Raw genomic sequence first — 21,494 nt, 5'->3', positions numbered from 1 at the left:
TGAGGTGGAATTAAATGGTTTCTGTGACAGATATTTGGAGTCCTGTTATGTTCATTGTTTTATGTAACTTAAATAATCCTCTTTATGGAGGTTTAGGTTGCATTGACTTCAGTGATACTTGAGCCTGTGTAAGTTAGCAGAGGATTGGAACTTGGATGACTTTTCCGCAGAAATTCTGGAAGTATGATAATGTAGCCTTCTCCATCCTGGTGCCCTCCAGAGGTGTTGAATTGCAGTGCCCATCATTCCCAACTAGCATGGCCATGGCTGAAAATGATAGGAGCTATAGTCCAATACATCTGGAGAGTAGCAGGTTGAGGAACACTGATGGAGCCAAAGGTAAAGAAAATAAAGCATGTCAGTAGCAGGTAGTTCCAATAGACTTACTTTTAGTAGATAATGCAAAATTACTGGACGGAAAGGACTTGTTTGTAGTAGGGGCAAGGCTTGTAAACAGTGAGGGGAAAGGTCATTCTTGAGGCAGGGGATAATGTCCCTATTTACCTCTGGGCAAACATTTAAACCTGTGCTTCCGACAGAAGAAAATTGAAGCTCTGAAGCACTAGGAGGGCCCAACATAACCTCATATAGCCTTCCATTACAAAGTCAACTTCCTTTGTTTTGTTTTGGCCCAATTTGCATTGCAGTTATACAAGCCATTGATTCATTTGTTTTAAAATCTTTTAACAGATTCACCTCTCTAAAGCCATGTCAATTTGTGGTGAACCCGTTTTATTCCCAGCCCAATAAATGCCTGTAATTCAAAGAAGGAAGCATTTTAGCCCATTTTATACAAACAGCTTTTAAATAAATATTTTTCTTCTTACTCATATGAGCATTCACAATAATAACTCTTTCAGGTTTTGTAAATAATTGCTTTTGAGTTTTTTAAAAAAGAGTTTATACTACTTTCAGAACTCCTATTGATAATTGAAGGCATGCTGTGCACATACACTAGAGCAGCATTCCCCAACCGGGTGCTCTCTGGACTACAACTTATACCAGCAAGAATGAGTCTTTGTTAACTCTTGAATTGTGTAAAATATAGCAAGGAAGAGTCCACTTTGGGGGGAGGGGGGAAGTCACATGATTAAATTGAGTCTCTCGGAGTAGTGATTTAAATCAAATGGATTTAAATCAACCAGGTCAGACTATATGTCCATCCAGCCTAGTTCCATGTGAGGAAGTGTCTATATGCTGCCGCTTTGTAGTTGATGCCCTGAAACCGCACAGCATCACTGCTGTGAGGTGGAAATGATAAATATAGATGGCAGGAGGGAGCGTGGGGCTATCTGACTAGAAAACCATGGCGCAGGTAGCCATTCAGCTCATCATGGCTGCCCCCTGCCCTGTGTTCTCTCACTTACCCTAGACTTGGATCTACCCCCAGCAGCACCCACTGGTTTAACTTGAACTGAGGCCACCACTGCCAGATAGAGAAACAACGAGGCGACTTTGGAGCAACTAAAAGAATCACGGTAAAACCACATCGTGAAAAAGTGCAGTTTCAGAGGTAAAAGCCCAATGTGGTTGCAAGCTGGCAACTAAAGAACAAGAAGAATTTATTACGGTCACAAGACTAGCGAAACAGAACAGCACTGTAAACACAGTAATATTCCCAGGGCCAGCGAAGTAAGATGGGGCTATAAATATAAATATTTTAAAAGGTAATAATTAATTAAAAGTACAAGTAAATAAGCAGTTAATTAAATTGTACATTGTACATGTCCCACTCAAAATAATATAGGATTTAAGAAATTAAAACATTATCACAGTCAGATGGTATCATCCCATGCCGACAAGCAATTGCAGCAGCACAGAATCTAGCCACCTTGTTGGTTATCTGACAATTCTAGTCGGCCAGGAGATAATCTCTAAAAAACACATCAAATCTCCCAGGTATTCCTTGTAAGACAGGAGTAATAAAAATATGCTGAAAATCACAATGAAAGGAACAGTACAGCAATCCATGGCCCACAGTCTCTATCATGCCACCTTTACAGGGGCATAAGCATTCAGAATGTGGAATACTATTACGTATATCTATCCTCCAAAAATGCAGAGGGAAGCACATTAAACTTAGCCAGTGTAAACACTTTCCTGTATTTTGGAATAGTTAGAAGAGTTAAATAGTTATATGAAGCTGGCAGCTGCATCATATAAACAATGCAGCACCACTGCACAGCTATGATGGGGGTTAATAGTCCCATATAGACACCCCCTGAACTTCTGCTTGCATGTTCTCTACCTCCTCAACACTCCATGGTGTAGCAGATCAGCTATGACCACTTTTATAAATGGATGTACAGATAAACTCTGCTAGTATTAATGTTAATCTGTTTTGATTGATTTTCAAAATATGGCAGTGGTTTTAAGGTGAAGAATAACTTTTGGATTCATTTGAATGGGATTTGGACCTCCTGAAAGAACCCTTCTCTCTTGACTTTGATTTGTTAATTTCCTATGCATGCTCAGTAACCCATTCAAAATAAGTGGCTCAATAATGAGAAGATCTGGAAGATATTTGAACCCGAGAAAGGCAGGTAAAAGAGATCATAGCAAGATTCATTTGTTAACCATGTGACTAATCAGTCTAGATGTGGAATGGTACATAAATTTTATAAATAAATAAGTAAAATTAAGGGACACAAGGCCATGCCTCCTCACCTCTATCTCAGTATCCACTTCCATCTCCTGAACTTTGTGCATTTGGAGAAGGTCTGAGCTGTCTTACGAAGGAATCACAATAATGAGCTTACATCAATACAGCCATCTCCCTCTTCAGAACGTTGCTGCATGTGAGCACGTGGCGGCAGAGTCAGACAGGAGCCTATTCACACATTAGCTCATGTTCCTTTGGAAAGTACCTGAAAAAGAGGAAAACATGAGGATTCTGGGATCAATAGATTTCCCATCTCCTGCAAGGTGTCTTGACCTCAAGTACAAACTGTTCCTCCCAGATCAGGACAAAGAAAAAGTGAATCTGCTTTTGGTGGACTACAACTTTCATCAACCTTGAGCATTGGCCATGTTGGCTTGAGCAGATGGGTCTATCAGTGCAACAACATCTGGAAGACCACAAGTTGCTTATCCCTGACCTAAACTGAACTAATTTGGAATTTCTAAAGACTTGTATTACACATGCAAACTGAGCAGGACTGATTTTCAAGCAAAAATGGCTGGCTAGTTCTGATTATGAATTTGAGCTATTCTTCACAGTGTGCAAATTCCCAAAAGCAAGTGACATGTGGTCAAGGAGGACCTGATAATACCCCATGCGAACAGTGGGGAGGCATAAATATCCTTGTCATATATTTATCATTGTATTTGTTGTATAGAGCTTGCATTGCAATTGTCCAATATTGTACATAGAAAACTGTATTGTACTGGGTCAGATGTCTACTTTGATTCCCCAGTAGATGTTTTCCCCATCACTTGCTACCTAATTCTTTTAATTGGAGATGTCAGCGATTGAACATGGGGCCTTAGGATGCAGCCTTAAACTGAGTCAGGCTATTCGTCCAGCTAGCTGCCTACATTGGCCATATTTGCACTGCCTACATTGGCCATATTTGCACAGAACAGTAAGTCAGGATTCCAGAGAATCCTGGTTTATAGTATACAAGCTTCATGCTAGTGCATGCAGTCTCTTTGCTCCAGCTTTGCTCCAGTTACTAGTGCAACTACTAAACAAATTAGGAAGTTTTATTTAATGTGTTGTCTAAATGGAAGATCATGGTTTGTCACTTCCAAAAAATCCAGAATTCGTAAGCCAAGAACAACTGCTGGTTTGCTATCCTAACTTGTAAGGGGAGTGACAAGTCAAGATCCCCAGTTCAGACAACACACTAAACAAACCTTCCATAGTTTGTTTAGTGCTCCTGTGAGTGGAGAGGAGCAAAGCAGGAGTGAATGGGTTGTGTGCATCATCACCTAGCTTGTTCATAATAAACCAGGATTCTATGGAATCCTGCCTTATCATTCTGTGTGAACAAGGCCATTGATTGGTATGTTTTCCTTGGTTTTAGAGAGCACTACTTAATTCTACAATTTGAAACTGGGACCTGCTGCATGCAAAGCATTGTACTCTATTACTGAGCTACAGTCCCTCTCTAATGTTGTGACATTATGTACAACTTGTAACATGCTAATCCAAAGATAGCCCACTATGGATGTATGAATCTCTGAGTTTAGTTTTCTCATGCATTCTAATTTTTTAAATCTCAGTTTCTTTCAGTCTTCAATATGAAGAAATATGCAAATCATGGTAATTTTTTTAATCTAAAATGAACTGAACTAAAATTCTCACTCATCTGCATTGGCCAAATTCAATAAGTAAACTCTCCCATCATAAGAATGTAAGAGCCATGCTGAATCAAGAGTGAAAGCAATTCTGGTCCAACATTCTGTTCACACTGTGGGCAGCCAGCTGCTTGTGAGACATTATGCAGGCCTGCATTAATTTATATTAAATGTATCTGAACTGGTTCAAAACAGGTTCATGGTGGTGTTACTGATTACCAATTAAATGCCTGAAGCATAGTTAAACCAGAAAGCGAAAATATATAAATGAATTTCTACCAGAACCAAACTCAGTTTGTTAACAGTTCTTCTAAAGCAGGAAAAGATTGTTTTTATGGAAAAGATTTGGAGGTTGCAAATATAAAATTGAGCCAGAATCACAATTTAAGTGAATATTTGAACAACTAAACTTGAATGCTTTAAATAGTTCCCTGTATTTTTCCTGACTTTCCTCCCAACTGTATATTTTATCTCCTTGAAATATTAAGGCTTCCAGGGCTGAATTACCTTTTTTTCTTCATCAAAGTCAGAACTATAAAAGGCTGGTTTTCTTTGGGCCATTTCAGCTTCAAACGATTTTGAGGGCCTGGTCTGTTGGAAAGCTTAGGGATATAATTAGCTAAAATGGAAATAGATGCAAGTGAAATTTAGTTCCTGATGTTTTAATTTAGTGCTGCACTGCCATACGTTATTGAAGAAGAGAATTCTTAAAAGTAAAGTAATTATTTCATTATGGTCCTCAAAATGCCTTCATTGGCCTTAATGACAAGAAACTGCATACGGAGTCATACATTTTAATCAGCCTTTCCTATATTTGCATCAGATAAATAACAAATAATTGATGAAAAGAAATCCTTCTAAATGGTTGGTTTCACACAGAGTTCTGGTTACAGTTTAATAATGAAATCTTTCTCATACCACTTTGCATTTTAATTATCTAGAATTATTACTGTAGCAAAGAAACTAAAATGCTGTTGTTTCCATGTATTTCCTTAAATTCACGTTAATTTATGTGCACCAGAAGCCAAAGAACAAGTGCCAGCATATTACAGACACCAGTTTTGCTAGTTCTCTTAATTGGAATATGGGTATGTAGTTAGGGTAGAATTTTACTTACAGTTTCAATAGCAAAATTTCTATTCATTTTGAAAATAGAAAAATGAAAAGAAAAAACCCCTCAATGAATTTCTTATCATCTCTGGCAAGAAAAACCGAAACATTGTTCTCTGTGTGTTGCGGTGGGGAAGGCACCTTTCATGTGCCAGAAGTGCAGAGTAAGACATGTACTGAAAGTGGGATCTGTGGCCATTGATGCTAGTGCTAGTTTTTAGAACTAGGGCCAGAGCAGGTACATAGAGCCTAAAAGATAACCTGCAAACAAGTCTCAACTTCCAAAATATTTCCACTTCCAGAATTGGAATAAAACCATATAGAGCTTTTTTTTTTTTACTGTGGGTCAGTGCTGAGTTGAAGTTGATTAATCAAGCATTTCAGCTGCAGTATAAAAAAAAATGAACATCCAGGAATGGATAAAGTTGACAACAGAAATTTTGTTTGTACGGATCAAGATGTGTTTCTTTTTTTTTCTTTTTTTTTGTGCAAATACTTAGTTGTTGTTGTTATTATTATTATTATTATTATTAATTTTTATTTATATAGCACCATCAATGTACATGGTGCTGTACAGAGTAAAACAGTAAATAGCAAGACCCTGCCGCATAGGCTTACATTCTAATAAAACCATAATAAAACAATAAGGAGGGGAAGAGAAAGCAAACAGGCACAGGGTAGGGTAAACAGGCACTGGGTAGGGTAAAACTAACAGTATAAAGTCAGAACAAAATCAAGTTTTAAAAGCTTTAGAAAAAAGAAAAGTTTTTAGCTGAGCTTTAAAAGCTGCGGTTGAACCTGTAGTTCTCAAATGTTCTGGTAGAGCATTCCAGGCATAAGGGGCAGCAGAAGAAAATGGACGAAGCCGAGCAAGGGAAGTAGAGACCCTTGTCCTTATACCTTATCTTCTGCCAACCCCAATTCCTCCTCCTCCTCCCCTTCTCCCTCAAATTTATTCCTACATTGCTCAAAAGTTAATCACGTTATGACATGGCAATTTTCTGTTCTTCCAGAAACTGGTTTGCCCTAAAGTGTCTTAAGTGCCAATAAGTGCATTTTATGCTTGTGTGGTCAGGTGTGTTTCATTTTTCTTGAAACATAAGCCAAACCCAAAACATAACGTACATTATTCATTCCTTCAAATGTACTAATTATTATTGATTTTCAATCTCACTACAATTACAAGTAACTGTGATGAGTGGCAGATAAAAAGTAATAATCCGTGGAGTTCTGGAAGTGTTTCATGTTTGTCTGTAGTACTTTGAATGATCAATATTAACTGCCCCATTGAAACTAACTGCTGTATCAAATAACAGTAAATCAAGTAAATGTGCTTACAGATTATTTATTGAAAGCTTTAATTGTTCACTAGGGTCCTGCTTATCTGAGGAAACAATAGAATGCAGTGATTGGACAAACTGGTTTGTAAATACTGAACCTGCCATGCATGTCTGTAACCAGCGCTGTGAGTGTGCACATGCTTTGCATCAGAATTCAATCCCCAGCGTCTCCTGATAGGTCTGGGAAAGACAGCAATTAACCTAGATGGACCAACAGTTTGACTAGATCTACACTACTGCTTTATAGCAGTATTGATAACTGTTGGGGGCATAGGACATATTCCATATACCACTTTCATAGTGTTATATCCTGCTTTTTATTTCACATTTGTAATGATTTGACACAACGTTTAGATCTGGCCTCTGTCTTGGTAAAATGCCCCTCTGTAGGTTCACAACCACTAACTCAAATAAACAACAACGTGTATCTTGTAATCCAAGGGCTGTGTCATTGAATTGGGTCATGGTGGAGGTGGGAGTAGTATGAATTATTTTAAAATTCTTTCTTTTTTGCCCTTGGTAAGCTGTCCATTTTCTAAGCCACCATATAAAGTCTGCATTGTTGTAATTACCCTATCCAGAATGTTTTATTACTACCATTGAAATCAAGCTTCTGAAATCAAAACAGAATTATAGTTATATCTGAGAATTGTTCAGCTTCCAAATAGCAATAGTGTTTGATACGGTAGGTCTGTCAACACATAATAGTATACAAATTATACTATATGTACAATATAGTATAGGAAATATGTTATATAATATAGGACATTTGTTATATAGTATTCTTATGCTACACTATAGGATGTTGTTTATAAATCCATGGAAATCTTTCTGTGTTGCTCAGGTACTGGAACAAATAATGAACTAAAGGGCCAGAGGCAGATTTCAGGCCATGCAGAAATGATGGGTTGGGAAACAAGGCAAGAGAAGAGAATACTATTCAGCAACATTCTTCTCAGAGTGAGGAGCTAGCTTGAAGGCAAGGCTTTATAAGGCCTAGTAGCATTGACCTGTGAGGCCAACTGACAATAATCTGTGTGGTTGGTACTGCAGCCTTTAATGCACAGATATTACCAGCTAGGGTAGTTAAGGAACCAGAGCACTGGTGGTAGAAGGGGTATTGCTAGGTATTTAAGATTCAGGGCTTCACCCTCACCATCTTTCCTGGCCAGGCATGACATGGCCAGCACCTGAAACACCCAACCTGTCAGCAGCTGCCTACAGACTAAGGCCAGGCCACGTGGGGAAGAGGCCTTATATAGGTGAATTCTGGGGAAATCTGGTGAAAAGACACAATAATTTGGACATAGAAGGCCTCTCCCTAAGTGACCTGATCTCAGTCTCCCAGGCTGAATGCCAGGCTGGCCCATGTCCACTGCTGACTTTCTCTTTTGATCAACGTGTGGCAGCCAGAGTTCTTCAGTCAATGATAAAGGGGCCAGGGCTTGGGCACAGCAGCTGTTCTTCCAGTTCACTGTGTGGGGTGAATGGGGGGAGTCTAAGCCCTTGGTGGCTGAGCAGCAGCAGCAGCTGGCTGATGTGAGGAACTGAGAAAGAGATTTGGGACCTGAGCCCTGGCCTCACACTGCTCTTGGGTGGCAGAGGAAGTAAGGTGGCGTCTGGAGGCCCTGGCTTAAGACCTTTCTTTGGGGCCTTATATTGACAGTGGATGAAGGGGCTTGGAGAAACATATTTGTAACCAGCACAGTTGTCAGATGCTCACACAACAATGATCCTTTGAGCACCCTAACTTCCTGTATTCTGGAGCCTAGTCTGTTACCAGGATAATCAGCATTTGTAAGGACAGAATGTACTAACAAATCATTCTGTGTAAGTTTTTGATCCAAAGGATGTCCTTCTATACCAAAACAAAAACACCTGAAGGACACTTTGGATGGAAGATGCTATCGAAGTGCAAGTGAGCTTGTATATCCGTATCGGATATGCAGTTGTAATATGCAAAATAAACAGATTAGTTTTACCTTGGGATCATAGATTCACAAAGGACAGAAGAAACAAGAAGCAAATTGAATTAAGCAGATGTACATATCAGTGGTTAGGAGGCCTTGTGACTTGAACCTGAGATCTTCGGCATGCAAAGTATGTCATCTGCCACTGAGGTATTTTTTGAAAGTTCCCCTGTCACTCTCACTTGATAGGGGAAGCTCAATTAAAATTATGCATACTCACCAGAAGTAATGTCTTGATTTGTAGATCTTAGGTGTCAATCCTATCACCATCAGAAAAGCTTCTGTAAAAAGAAGAATGTAAAAGACAGCTTGGGGAGGCCGTTTGCTCTGTTTTGTAGATTCCTGTGCAAATTGCCTAACCCTAACCCTAAGAAGAGAAGTGGCCAATTAGTTAAACAGTTGCCCAGTTTTAATCACAGAAAGCTTTGGTGGAGCTCTAATAATGCTGTTTGAATTTGTGGAAGGACACTGTTGGATACTGCCCATAAATCTTGCAGAAAACACCTGAAAAACCTGCTCTAAACAATGTGCACCTGGTTAGTAATGTAATTTACTTCGTAAATAAAATAAACTATTTGCCCATGAATAAACAATCTGTAATGTTGAAGTTGTCCACGGGACTTCATAAACTAAAATTTAGATGGCGACATCATCATCATCAAATGCAAGACAACTGTGGGGGGAAATGCTTAAAAATAAAATGGCAGTAACTTTTAATTGCTAAATGTGGCATATCAATATCATTGGGTGTAATGAGTACACTGTGTTGGGTGTTTTGATCCAAGGAGAAAGATACAATCTGATTCTTTTTTAGTATAATTCAAATACAACTCATTTAAATATCTCTGCTGGATCTTCTAATGACCCTTTCCAGCAGATATGCAAAGGAAGGTATGTAAATCAATTAATGTCACACATCAGTACATCTGGAATCCCTATTAATTGGGATGATCTGTAATTTTCAGAGAATGTGATACTAACCTTGAAATATCTCTGATCATTAAGCCAGTGCATTAATTTCAGGATTTAACCATGCTCCGGAGTTTTACGTTTCTTTAATTAAACAGTCACCAAAATTGAGAAGTAAAATGCCCCATGAAATATCACTTGACAGGTCAGTTTTACTACACGTGATTAGAACGCTGACATTTTAGTCTGTTTGTATGATACTGGACAACTGCGTAATGGATTAAAGGTATTTAAACCTCCCATATTTTCTCTGGCGGTAAGCCAGGATGTGAAGTGTGATAAATAATCTTATAGGAAGAGTTCCTATGAAAGAATGTAAAACGCATTTATGGCAAATGTGTTAGCAATCAAAACTAATAAAAAATTATATACAATGCATTGTATATAATTTTTTTATTAGTTTTGATTGCTAACACATTTGCCATATAGATTATATTGTTCTTTAGAGTAACATACCATAGTTTGTTTGTTTTTTGTTTGCCTGAAATGTGAGAGGTTTCTCATGAAATGTAGCCATTCAAATCCAGAGCTGATAAAACGAAAATCTGCAAAACATAAAAAGGAAGACTCACTTGAGAATTGGATTTAAATGTATAATCAGTAGTTGAAAGTCCATTTGTCTTGCCATTTAGGGATTATTTGTCAGTTTCCGAAAAATATTAAGTACAGCTAAAATCTCAGGACAAAATCTGAACAGGTAAAGCAAGAGGCTAGTTATATCTGAGACTTGTCAGTTTGAGCTCCTATGGCTTGACCTCTCCCTTTAAAATCAGGAGCAAAGGAGCTGGGAGGTTATCGGGGTGAAACTTCAGTCTGATGTCCCTGCTGAGTGAGGCCTTAAGAATGCGTGGTCTCTCTCATAGAAGGAAAGGTAGGGCTGCCTCTCAATTAGAAGAAAGTTCCATTAACAGAAATAACATGGAGCTCTCAAATCTCCCCTCATTTTCAGCTTGAAGCATTTGGAATAAATGCTAGCTATGCAGCTTATTTAGGCAAGGGCTATATAGCTCAGGTAGAGCACATGCTTTGCATGCTAAAAGTCCCAGGTTCAGTTCCCCAGCATGTCCAGGCAGGGCTGGAAAACCACCTATCTGAAACCCTGTAGAATCGCTGCCAGTCAGTGCCGATAATATTGGGGTAGATTGACCAATAGTGTAAGGCAACTTCCTATGTCCCTTTTCTTCCAACCTTATGTCCTAGCGTCTATCATCCATTTGTAAAGTCAGTATTGAAAGATACTTTATCAAGGTACTAATGGTACTGATCAACATCAGAAGTCATTAAAACACACTCCACGGAATGCTATTTTAGTGGCTTTCACATTCAATCATATGTGCTTCTTTACTTTATGAGCCCTGGTTTGTTTTGCTCCCCAGTGAATTCAACAGTGAGTATGTGCCTCATCCTCAGTCCAGGTACAGTGACAATGGCCTGCATGAGAGGTGAGCTTAGGGTGAGATGATGGAAAGTCACTCAGTTGAGGAAGAGAGATTTGTTTTACTCTGGGCTAGCTGGGTTGTCTGCAAAGCATATGCATTTGGGAAGCCAACTCAACCTGTCCTGTCTGTAAAATGGCGCCAATCACCTCCTTGGTTTTCATGGGGTACTGCCTTGTTCAGGCCTTGAATTCGATGCATAAGCATGTTAACTATCCAATCAACACCTTGGTGCATATATGTGTGCACATGTGCACGGCAATAGCAAAAATGGCTTGGCTGGAGTTTTTCTGGCTTTTCATTGTAGCCAAGCAGCCAATAAGATACAATTCTGACCAGGCCAGTAACATTCTGGCTAGCTAGTAACCCTAGATGTTTGTGACTATTTGTTCATTTTTCCTTCCTGAATCCAGTGCCCCTATTTCTGTTATTGCAGCAGATGGCCTGTAGACGAAGTTTGGCCGTGTAGCTTAATGGGGGAAGAGAGCAGGAGTTCTTTGGAAACAGTTGCAAGACAGAAAAGAGTAATCCAAAGCGAGGGGGTATTTAAGTCTGAATATGGGCAGGCCAGGAAAGCAAGGGGGTAGTAATTCCTATTGCTGGTGTCGGGAGACACCATGATCCAGTTTTAAAAAATAAGGCTGCCACTTGCAAAAGGGTGTTTTGACAGTATGGAATGTTTGACAGTGGTCATATAAGAGGTAATGAATTGACTGGTGTCTTGGGGGGGATCCGCACGTCGCTCCCAGAGTGCTTCTATGCGACCCCAGAGCACCCCGAAAACGATAGTCTGACTTCCCTGTAAAAGAAACGAGGAAGAGCCGTCCATGCCGCCGCCACCGACGACAAGGAGAGCTCTCCGCCGGCGAGGAGGGCTCGGCAAAAGAGGGCGGGATGAAGAGTGGAAGAAGCTCTCTACCCCGCCTTCTTTTGCCGAGCTCTCCTCGCTGGCGGAGAGCTCTCCTCGTCGTCAACGCTCTTCCTCGTTTCTTTTACAGGGATGTCAGACTATTGTTTTCGGGGTGCTCTGGGGTCTCATAGAAGCGCTCTGGGAGCGACGTGCGGATCCCCCCCGGTCCCTCAACAGCTAATTGGATTAAAAATCAGAGTGGTCAGATGAGACTCAGGACAATGAGTACATAGAACAGCCTTTCCCAATCTGGAGCCCTCCAGAAGTGTTGAACTGCAACATGCTAGCTGGGAATGATGGGAGTTGTAGTCCAACACAGCAGGAGGGTGCTGGGTTGGGGAAGGCTAGCATTAAAACATGAGGAAAAGTGTGCTGAGAAATAGCAGCCAGGGGAATAAAGGGGTGCTGATCAGCACTGTAACAATAGGAACATTCACCTGGCTTCATCAAAGCAAATATCCAAATCAGAGGATAATCCGTGCAGTAGGTCTCCTTAGATCTCTTTTCAGTGAACATATTTACAGCCAGCAAGCCAGCCAAAGTGCATTAGTTAAAAATGCAAAATCCTTTAAACCTGGAGAAGAAAACAAATGGAAGGGTTTTGATGTGTTTGCATCCACATTTATTACATGAAGCACATGTCTTCAGCATATCGGCATGGTGATAAGGCACTCTACTTTATCTTCTGACTCAAAAAGAAAAAAAAAGATGACATAGGCCAACAGTACAAAAAGATATACTCCTGTCACAGGACCAGGGTCAATATTCACATTAACTCTAGTGGCTGCTGACACATGATTCTAGTGGCTAATGTTACAGTATTGCAATTGGAATAAAGCCATTTCTAGATGAAAGGCATTAGGGAAGAGGGTCTTACTTATACACTTACTGTTTTCTAAGCAATGCACAACTAAATAGGGAATGGACAGTACCGACATTACTTTTTGAAGATGGTATATGTCAACTGGAATAGGTACCAAAACACATTTCAAGCTAAAAGCGCTATATATTGAAGTCAGACCCTGCAGTTAAGTAGTTGTGGAATCAGAGCAAATTGGACTTGTCATCCACAACTATACTGTTTAGCAGTTTGGGGGCTTTCTAACTTTTCTTTTATTAAATATGGAGGAAATCTTGAGCTTCCTTAAACATGACCATTTTAAGACCCATCCCCTCTTTCCGCCCCATCCTATAAAGTAGGCTTCAGCAACTGGAGTGGCCAGTTCAGTCTCCTGAGAAGTACCTTCTGTCCTGCTCCAGTTGGTAGCCCCAAAATAGGACTATAGCTATAGAGCATAAGCTTTCATGAGGCTACTTTGTCACAAGTATGATGAAGTTGGCTGTAGTCACAATAAACATGATAGCCTTTAAGGTCCTACAAGACTCTATGCTATATAGTAGCAATCTCAAAGAGTGTGTTACATGTTCTCCCCCTCCCCCACCATAAAATTAGAGGGGGGGGGGAATGGGTGAACCTAACCAAAGAAAAATCAATACTCGTATTTAATTTTCCAGGGCTTCTTGTGCAAGCGCAGTGTAACTTGACATAGTAGAAGTCAGTCTAAAGAGGATTTCCCCCCCTTTTTTTTTTTTCCTGGCTTTTGGCCCATCATATAACTCCAGTATAGAGCAATTAGTTGATTCTGATCCTTTTTTAAAATCCAAGCTGTCTCAAGGAGCTGAACTACAGCTTAAATAAAATCAATGCTTGTAAAATTATGGCCACAGATTAAAATGATATGTTTCACAAAATAATAGTTTTAAAGACAAAGATGAGTGTAATAGCTGAAAAAGCATGAACTTATTACAACCAGGAAGATGTGAAATAATAAAGGGCTTACATCCTTTCAAGTCGCTGGGTGGTAATTCCCCAGCCATGGCCTAATTACCATTGCACATTTTTCTGCCTGGCTCTCAAAGCATTAAAATGGGGTACAGATGAGGCGCCAATAAAAAGGAAGAAGCCACCTCTTAAAAAAAAAAAAGTCTCTAAAACTACAATAACGTTTTGGTCATTGAGAATTCATCCTGATCAATGTGCTGTACTCCAGCATCACCTCTGAAAAGCTTTGTAGGGTGTATATCTTAGGTCATGTTGCTCTGCACAATGTCTTGGGACAGCCCTGTCTATTTCTTACCATGTTTGCTTATGTCAAATTATTATGCTTAGAAAGATGCTGGAAGTGACTGAAACAGCATCTCAGGATTCTTTTTAATGTTACTTTTCTTGGAGAGAGAAAAAATGTTACAAAAAGAATGGAATCAAAGCCGTTACCTACTTCACACATCTTTTCGTTTTCTTCTCAATGTCTATGATCTGCACCTGTTGTAGATGTATGGCAAGAATAGCAGGGAGTCATCATAACCCAGCAACAGGACTCAGCCATGACCGGGTCAAACACACACTCACTCCAGGGTCATGGCCAGGTTACCAAATCGAGGCTGGCAGTTCTCTGCAATAATGTTTATTTCTCCTCTGCTCACTCCACTTTTTTTTGTGTCTACCTTCCTAATGTCAAATGTTGCTCCAGAACAGCAGTGCAAAATTTGAAAAACAACGCAAATTGTTTTAAAAAACAACTACAAGATGGAAAAACCACATATTGCTTTGGAGCTAACATTTACCCTACAGTTTTGAACAGTGCATGGAAGAAATAAACTTTGCAATAAAATAAGTGAAAGCCACTTTTCTTATGCATAGGTCTTACTTTTTTTCTTTCCTTGGAAGGTTATTAAAAGCAGAATTATTATTATTTTTTTGCTCCAGACTAGACATGAAAATTAAATGATATTGGGGTTGAGGTTTCTTTTTTGGCTTTTTGTTTTTTTGGTTTGGAGGCTTATAAATATCTTCTACAATGAAGCACACATACAAGCAGCAAAGAATCTGGTTCTAATTACTTGTACTCTAGTTGAACTTTGGCGTTTCCTTTGACTTTCTGTCTAATGTATGTGAGCTGTGTGCTTTGCACTTCTGCAATGAATTCGCGCGCGCACTCACACACACCCAGACTGCTTCTTTGGTGCCAATAAAAATGAGGGTTAACAGAATGTTTTGACCAAATGCAACACTTTGCCATTCACCCTAATTAGCTCAAATTGCTCCTTCCCACCAGGGACATGGAGCTCAATGTTCCAGCTTCCCTTGGGGCTATCCAGGAAATGCCATTTGCTTTACAACTTCTTATTCTTTTAAGACTCAGCTGTCTGAAGAAAGTGCATAAAACCCAGCATTTAATAATCTACGTTTGTAGTAAAAAAAAAAAAATGAAAGAGATTTCATAAATGCTTGCCCTGTTTTTAATCAGCCCAAACATTAAAATCCTTCTATCTGTCAACATGGTTTCACTAACAGTAAATTATCTCTCGTAAAGCACACTTCACTTCCTTATAGATCTTATCTGCTGCTTTAGCTAAACTTTATAAAAAATAATCAAAGGTGAAATCTTGTGACTTAAACTATTGTTTAAAGAATACTGAAGTAGCTCTCAGGTACCTCTTGGTGAGTCAAGATAAACAGCAACATAAACAGTATTTATTCACTCTGAAGAAATGTATTCCTAGAATTATAAATTTTCTTTAGCATTGTGTTATGGAAAACTTTCCCCTTTGCTTCAGTCAGATGCACCCACACATGCGCACAGAAAATATTAGCCTTCCCTTTCCTCTTACTTTGTTCAGACAGTAGTAACTACTTTGTATTTCCGTACAAAGCACCTTTCTTCTTTGTTAAGCCTCTTACCCAGCAACTAGGACCTGGTTTTATAATGTTATAGTAATTGAATCCATTATATTTAGCACATATTAGAATAATTTTACATACTTTTCAGTCATTTTAACTACAGTCTTTATTTCTTTTTCCTTCACACTGATGCTGTGAAGTAATTACGGGTTCATCAGACAAGCGTCTTATAGCACTCTCGCTACTGCCCACTTACAGTTTTTTGCGCATCCTACATTTATTTATTTATTGCATTTCTATATCACCCAATAGCAGAAGCTCTCTGGGTGGTTCACAAAAGACGCCACCGTCCGCCTCCTGCTCCTTTTTTCCTTTTTTCTACCACAAAATAGACCCCTTTTAATCCATCTGGTTTTTGGGAAATGGAATGTGCTGCTGTTTCCTGCTGTGTGCAGAAAAAGCAGTGTGATAAAAATGCCCCCTGAATGGGCCGTGTGGTCTTTGTTTACTTCCTCTTCTACAGGAAGAAAGAGGAAGTAAAGTGGGACCAGAGAGGTGGTGGAGAAGTAATGGTAGGGAACTGTGATTTTCCACTGTCTGATGATGCTTTTAGAGAAGATAACCTTTCAAAGATGCCCAAAGAGTGCATGAATCAGCCCAAGGGACAACTTCAATTTCAGAGCTCTTAGGAGCCACATTCTGGGGGTGGGAGCAAAAGCCAAAGGGGTAGAACCAAAATACCAGCATATTTTAGCTTAGAGCTCTTACTGCCGCTAAGTAAGCCTTAAGAGTGGCATTTCAATCATTTAGAATGGGAAAGAAGATGCAGACTGGGAAACAACCAAACAAACAGCAGACTGGGGAAAGGGACTGGGGAACTTCAGAAGGCTGAATTTGTTTCACAGGCCTGAGATTCAACACTCTTGTTTTTGTATTGAAACTGTCAGCCTAGTCTTCCAGTATTGTACAGGCCTATGGTGAAGTGCTCCGTACCAGATCTTCTAATCAAATTTGAGCTATAGCAAGTCATGTGGTAATTGGCTGGCAGACTACCAGCTGCCACCACTGAACACAGCTGAATGGAGAAGGGACATCCAGCACTCTAACTAGACTTGACACTTGCAGAGGCGCCGGGGCTACTACTTCAGCGCATTAAAGGCTCATGACTGCTAAGTGGAAAGCAGCACCCAGCATGGGCCACTAATGTCACTGATTGTGCCAGATGTTCTTCTCTACTCAGCAGCTGTGCACCTGCACAGTGCTGTAACAGCGGCTGTCATGACCCAGGGGTCTGATTCCCCCTACTCAGGAGGAGAAGCCTCTGATACAGACCTTTCAGAAGAGGATGTGGCTGTGGAATTACCCCTCAGTGTCGCACTATTTATTTATTACATTTTTATACTGCCCAATAGCTGAAGCTCTCTGGGCAGTTTTGGGGCCCTTGGCCTGAAAGATCCTCTTAGACCAGCTCCCTTGCTTCCAGAGGAGGTTGCATTGCCAACCTCAGATTCTGAGGAGTCCGGTTCTGAAGCCACCACCACACTCCAATTCCCCCCCCCCCAATGCCATCACAGCCAAAGGCTTCAGAAACAAGTATGGCCACTTTAAGGGAGAAAGCCTCATTCTGGGTGTGGGAGGAGCTAGCAGCACAATCCTATTTCAGTCTGAGGCTGCTGAAAAAGCAGCGTACAACATCCCGGGAGTTACTTTGAAGCTGGTGAACAGAAGAGAAGCACACTCTGGCTTCTGCTGTTACCCAGGAGACTAAGGGCCACTGTAAGGCTGCAGCCCCCAAGGGGGAGACCAACTTCACTCATCTATTGGCCAGAGAAGGAGTGGTTGCAGTGAGCTTCCGTCCCCCTCCCTGAGTGGAAAGACCACTCAGCCCAAACTGCCTGTAGGCTTAGGTTTGCAGAGGTAAGGGGAAAGAGCGCTCTAGCCAAGGAAAAAGAGCCTCCAGAAGAGCCTTCAGTCAGGCATACCAGCAAGAGAAAATCAGCCTGACCCAAGGTGCACTTAAATAACCACTTGTAGCTCTTGTTTTGGCCTTAAAAACTGTTCTCCATCTTCTTCCTTTTCCCTCCACTCCCAGTCCCTTGTGTGTCTCGCCATTTTAGTTTTAACCCTGATGGCAGCATATGTCTATTTTTTTATTGATATGAGCCACTTTGGGAGGCAATAACTGCCTGAAAAGAGGAATAATAATAATAATAATAATAATAATAATAATAATAATAATAATAATAATAATAATAAAAAATACAACCTGAGCTCCCTGTGGTTCTCTCCACTACTTGCATTCCGTAATTGGTATCTGATATTGGCTTCATTTGACCTCACTTCTGGAATCTCCCATCCTGGAATGTCTCAACCCTTGCTGTGCTGGACTTTATCTATTGGATCTGAAGCCTTGGCTGTTGATCACCTTCATACTCAAAAGAACCCTCAACCTGAAACAGTGTACAGCTTCATTATCTCTTCCACCATGTTGTGAATTTGCAACAATTAAAACATGGAACATTGAAAACAAATATAGTATATCATGAGTCTGAATTCCGTTTCATGCAGAGTCAGCAATTTGACCACATTCAGTGGAGGATGTTGATCTTATTTGCAGGGCAACCATAAAAAAAAAATCTAGAGTGCAATTTCATTTTTTTTAGTGGACCTTTGTTCTCACCAGCACCACCATAAAAGCAATGTTTTATATTAACATCACTGAATAACCTGAGTTTTGTAAATAAAATTTTAATCTTCTGGAAAGAGAACAACAAATAAGCATGAATGAAATAAGGAGTGTGGAATGTTTAAGGCTTCTCAAGGGCATTTGATGAATCTAATTTTAATTCAAAAGGACTAATAGATTATTGATTTAAGCAGGAAGAATGTGCACCAATCAATTCCTGGGGCACTCTGTGCCTATCTTAAATAGCAACAAAAATTACTATTGAGAATATAACGCTGCTGCCTTTTTTCATTAGGAGCTGTACTTGCAAAATCGGACCTGTACTGGTGTAGATGCTTGTACTGTTACCCACTGTCCGACAAATAATTCTGGTGTCCTCTAAGCTTTTATGTTCTCCCACCATTAAATACTAATCCATTAAAAGTTATAACCATACTGATTTCACATCTCTAGTGAAAAGATGGGTAGTGACTGCAATCAAAATACAGTATTTGATTGTTCCACGTCTTCATTATAAGCTGAAATAACATTTTAAACAAATTATTTAGGAATTTCTACACCTCCTTCAGCATTAATTTTTGAGCTTTTAGGTACACGTTCATACAGGTGAGGACCCGAAGAGTGCCTAAGGCATGCCAAAGTCTACACACAATGGGGACCTCCTCATTGTTGTGGTCCATCAGCAACACTTTGCACTGCATTGAAGGCCATTCCGAATTTTCCCGTGAGTTTGGACTTTAGGTTTTCAAGACAAGATGGAGGCTTTTGGGCAGAGGAGGATTTGTGGAAGCTCTCTGTGCAGACTTTTGAATCCTGACCTTACTTGTTTCTGTGTTTCCAGTTAGGAGAAATTCACATGACCACTATGCCACATGCTTTCCTTTTTTTCTGCCCAGCTTGCACCTATCCTTGTTAGAATTTGAAGTGTTCCTCAGAGGCAACAACTGCTACTTTTCATGCCACTCTAATTCCTCCTAATGTGGGTTCAAAAGTCACTGTTAGAGCTGACAATGAATTGTCTGTGGCCCATTTGCCACACACCTGGTGTCATCTAGGAAGAAGGAAGAACAATTAGCCATATACTTAACCAGGAAATTAGGAAAGTTTTTGCCATCAAGGGTCACATTTCCTTGGGGATAATATCCCAGGGACCACATGCCAGTGGTGGCCAGGACTGGAGCCATTGGTGGCTTTTTTTAACTCTCTTTCTGCCACCTCCCTCTCTTTTTTCTGCTATTCCCCATCTCTCTCTCTCTCTCTTTATGACACATCCTTCTCTCTTCCTTTTCCCCCCTGCCTGGTGGGATGCCAGGAGAGGGAGAGGGAGATCTGAACTGCTGGCTTGCAGAGAGCTTTTAGAATTCGGTTGAGGGTGGTGGGTTACCCACTACTGTACTAAACAGTGGTGACTTACCCTCGTTGTCTTAGTATCAAGACTCATCTGTTGCCCCCTGTTCAGAATAACTACTTCCCTTCTAAAATTGACTGTAACTTCATCAGGTGAAGGACAACTTTTCCAGTTCAAGGAGGAATAATCACAACCGCCCTGACATTCTAGGCTTCAAATCAGATAATTGTGATGAACAATAGTTGCGGATGAAACACGGGGACAGTAAAAAAGCAGAATTTAAGAAACATGGCAAATATCACATGCTGTAAATCTGAAACAGTACTTATTTTTTCTATAAAAGAATGTCCTTTGAGACCAGCACGTGAGTCTTTGGAGATTTGTCCCTGTTCTTTACAGCTTCAGAGGCTTTGCCATTTCTTCCAGGAGGGTGGAAATAGATATTTTCTTTCACACTTCAGGTTTACATCCATTTGTGCTTAAGTCAGTCTATAAGGCAAATATGGCTAGAAGGCATATACAGTTCCTCTTACACATTTACAGCATTCTCGCTTGGGTTCTAGAGAAGCTCAAAGGTACCTTTTTGTGCCAAGCATGGAGTGAATTTTTTTTAACATATCCACAAAATTAATAATTTCAGACACCAAAGTCAAAATCTTAAATATCAGTTATATCCATGGTCAAATGAGCAAACCTCCACTTGTGCAAGAGGACTTGCCCCCTGTGCGCAGCCCCCCCCAAATCTGTTCTGGAGGTCCCTCAGCCCTCCCAAATTTAGTATGTGTGTATGTGTATACACACTAATGAGGCTGCATAGGGAAGGGTAAATCTATTTCTGTTCCACTGGCAGATGGCCAGCATGTGTACCATATGTGTGATGCCTTTGTAATATTGCTGCCTACGTCTAGTATGCTATGACATTGTTATGTTCAGTGTAGGTAGTTGATGCCCTTCATCCTAAGAACTTACACTCTTCTGCAGCATGTTGTAGGATTGAGGTAGGTTAATACATACATTCTGGTGGCGATGAAATCTTATTGTGAAGAGATTTTTTGTGTGTATTCCCTAAGCAGGGCTATCTAAAGCTCAGTATACACAAACATGGCAGAAAGGAAGAGGCAGTAGTCCTAAATAGCACTACTCCAGACTGTAGATGCATGGAATATCTGATTGAATTCCTATCCATTTTTTTTTAAAAAAAAACACCTTTTGCATACAGAAAGGTAGATCAGGGAGAAAGTTTCTAACCTAGCTATCTTCTCATGCTTAGTGTTTTCTATGTTTAGGGTGGGTTTTGTTTGTGTGAACAGGACGTTTGTTTGTTTATTATATTTTTATTTGACCCAATAATGGCTATTGCCCAGCCCACTGTAGTTTGACCCCTATGCACGTAATATAGTGCTTGGTATAAGATCACAATTATTTCTAGATACATGAGATTCAAAGTTATTAACATGATGCTACAGAACACCATCTTTGCAAGTACTTGCTGATTTTCACAACACTCTACAAAGCAGATATGCAAAGTTCAGCCCACAAGCAGCTCAGGACATCTGTTACGTTCTCCTCATGAAGGGTGGGCACATGAGCAGTGAAGGTTCTTAATAATTGAACAGGCCAAAAGTTATTATCTATTTTAAATGTGGTGGTCCCCAGACAAAAGAAGAAAAAGTAAAATTGAATTGGGAGACCTGTTGCATGGTTCTATTGCTGAAATTAATATGTCTCTGCTTTAGCAGTG

General features: G+C 40.1%; 1 protein-coding gene across 1 annotated transcript in view; it reads left to right on the top strand.

The window, feature by feature from the left end:
- Positions 1 to 21,494, top strand: part of RARB (retinoic acid receptor beta) — a 113,896-nt gene that overhangs the window by 7,055 nt on the left and 85,347 nt on the right. The window lies entirely within an intron of this gene.

Source organism: Elgaria multicarinata, chromosome 1, assembly GCF_023053635.1.
Source record: "Elgaria multicarinata webbii isolate HBS135686 ecotype San Diego chromosome 1, rElgMul1.1.pri, whole genome shotgun sequence".
Lineage (NCBI taxonomy): Eukaryota > Metazoa > Chordata > Lepidosauria > Squamata > Anguidae > Elgaria > Elgaria multicarinata.
The sequence above is the reverse complement of the archived record's forward strand: the minus strand, read 5'-3'. Positions and strand labels throughout refer to the sequence as shown.